Genomic DNA, 2,774 nt, shown 5'->3' with positions numbered 1-2,774 from the left:
ACCTCCCAGATCCGGTTACCCAGCAGGCCTTTCTGCCGGCCGCGGGACAAAAGCCGCGCGGACAAACTGACACCTCTCTTCCTCTCCGGGCGCTGGGCCACAAAACAAAAAAAGAGAAAACGGGGAAGAAAAAAAAAAGAGATGCACTTTTGTTTGCCGAGATTAAAACATGTTGCAAATTCTCCCTCCCTCCCCCTCTCCCTCCCTCCTTCTTCCCAGGTGGTAACTCTATCAGGCTGAAGGTGCCACTTTCACAGAACGACCCTTCTCTTCCTTTCTCCCTTTTCCCAAACCTTTAAAAAGGTAATTTTTTTAAATGTGTTTACTATTGTTTTGGTTGGCATTGTGGTTTGTCTCGTGACGCCCCGATAGGGGATTTAGTGCCCACTAGCTTGGCAAAGGCTGAATGAAAATCCCTGTCCTGTTGCTGTATAGGAGATGCGGGTGTGAGGTGTTCTGACTGAGCGCGTGTACAAGCCCGATTGTTAATACGTGAAACAGAATAGCTCATTGGGACACCTGCAATCACAGGCCTTCTCTTATTCGCAAAATCACGTCGTGAAACACGAGTCTCATAGTGTCAGAGGAAGATTCAACCATGAAAAGATACCTTTCCTTTTTCCCGTTTTGGGAGAATAGGCTCAGGTATTACTGTAACTGAACATCATACCTCGGTGTATGACTCGGCATCGAATAGTTTGCGTGAGTTGGCAACACGCCGATCAGTGTTTTCCCACGGTGCATTGCGGGAGGTATAGGTCACCCGTCTCCACCAATGGCGTGGCGTCGATCGAGGTTCCCGGATTCACACGTCATGGACAGGATGTTGTCCGCCGCGGCGTCTCTCTGAGGCTCTGAAGGTGAGAGATCGTTTCGATCGAGCAATGCGTCGAATGAGCAGGTATGTTTACGACGGCAGCGTGGCACAAAAGCCAACGCTCTGAGACACATGACAAAGTCCTTGTTGACCATCCATGACCTCTTCCTGGCCAAGGTGGCAGAGTTCGGCCCTGAATATGTCTCGATCCAGGCACCCATTCTCAAGTCGTTGGCCCTAAACAGCTCCACTCATGCTTTTAGAAGTCAGCCCATAGACTTACCACAGCAGAGACTACTTGTGGACATACTGGGTAAAAGGTGACATCCATACATGACTGACCTTCAATAACCAATTCGGATCAATACAGTCACATAGAATCAATTGATTAGTATACTGAATAACAATGAATAATATAATAGAAATAATAATAAGGTAGAACCTGATCTACAGTTTGGGATTAACATATGCCTGTGCTAAACTCGTCCATTTGTTTTATGCAGGCTCATCAATAGCGGGCATCTAAGGTAGCATTGATTGTACCAAGACAAACACACATAGACATGCAACCATCCCTACAACAGCAGCAGCCCATTGTTGCAGGGTCCCTGGACGTGCGCTCTGCGCGGGGGGTTTCTGTCAATCTGGCAACCGCAGTGGGAGGCGCCTCTCTCTCATCAGCACCAGGGAGCGAGCGAGACGGTGGGGGGAGTGCGGACCACCCCACCTTTCCTTTCTGTCGCTCTCTTCTTCCTCGACTCCAGTCTTTTCAAAGCATACACGCCCCCCCTCCCCCCCTACCTCCCCCCTCCCCCTCCCCCCTCCCCCCCCCCCCTACCTCCCCCCTCCCTCCCCCCCCTCCCCCTCAGGCTAAAAGGAGTGTGAGAGATTTCTCCGAAAATCCAAACCGTCTCTCACAGTGTGTGTGAAGAGGCCTGGGAGGCTGCTGAGATGTTCCCAGCCGTCGACAGCCCTGCACCTTCCAGAATCTTCTTCTCGAACGGCTGACGACAGCGACGCACCTCGCTGTGTGCCGTCGAGCCGGCCGCCGCACTCGCGCTCCGCTCAAGGTTCCTCGTTGCGCGCTTGGAAAGAGTGGGCTTACGTTCGGCAGTCTCGCGGCGGGCGCGACGGACGAGAGATTCTGTTCCGAATGGTTGCCTTTGTGTTGCATTCACGGGGATCGCGACATAGCGGCACGTGAAAACACCAGTGGTGTACGGTGGTGAACTGACCAGTACGAGTGTCACATTGGAATCCTTTCAATTCCGTCCTCCCTCAACAGACTTGGCCCCTCGGATCCATTCTCTGTGCCGACAAGTCGTGTGTGCTTACGTAGACGAGCGAAGCAGAGGTGCGCTGAGGACACAGGTAAGCAACACTAATCCCCCTTCAGTATAGGGCTGCATGTGTTGTCACAGCCCTGTGGGGCAGCGGTAGGGTGACACTGCTTTGAGGCTTCCAGTCATCCCTGCAGACCCCAGCACCTTGTCGGTCTCCCAAGGCCTCCTGGTCCAGATTCCTCCAGACCGGTTCCTCTGGTTTGGAAAAAGTACAAATGAAGTGCAAGAAGATGAAAAAGAATTGAGAGAGGAAGAGGACTAGGAGGTAGGGGAAGACTAGGAGGAAGAGGAAGAAGACTAGGAGGAAGAGGAAGAAGACTAGAAGGTAGGGAAGACTACGAGGAGGAAGACTAGGAGGAAGAGGAAGAAGAAGGAGGAAGAAATGGTGTAAGGAAATATAGCTGTTGCTTATTGCAGAACTATCAGCACAAATACAACAGATGCCAGCAGAGTTGAGCAGTTTATTCAGGTGGTTTCTGTGCTCACTATGAGTTGAGATACTGTTTGGCAAGGGCTCCTTTACATGAGAGGGTGTGGCAGCGCAAGAGGCAGCAGAATCAGACAGGGTAACATATTGTTTCAAGTCAATCTGTTGATGATCTTTAAATGCTCCA

At 51.3% G+C, this 2,774-nt stretch overlaps 1 protein-coding gene across 1 annotated transcript in view; it reads right to left on the bottom strand.

The window, feature by feature from the left end:
- Positions 1-2,607: 2,607 nt before the first annotated feature.
- Positions 2,608-2,774, bottom strand: part of slc33a2 (solute carrier family 33 member 2) — a 15,548-nt gene continuing 15,381 nt past the window's right edge. Inside the window, exon 6 of the mRNA XM_084695043.1 lies at positions 2,608-2,774. This exon is cut by the window's right edge and continues 1,378 nt beyond it. The gene's annotated coding sequence lies outside the window, so the exon portion shown is untranslated.

The sequence above is a fragment of the Hypomesus nipponensis genome, chromosome 28, assembly GCF_054491055.1.
Source record: "Hypomesus nipponensis isolate SF chromosome 28, ASM5449105v1, whole genome shotgun sequence".
Taxonomy (NCBI): domain Eukaryota; kingdom Metazoa; phylum Chordata; class Actinopteri; order Osmeriformes; family Osmeridae; genus Hypomesus; species Hypomesus nipponensis.
Note: the sequence above shows the minus strand (reverse complement) of the source record. Positions and strands in the feature narration are given on the sequence as shown.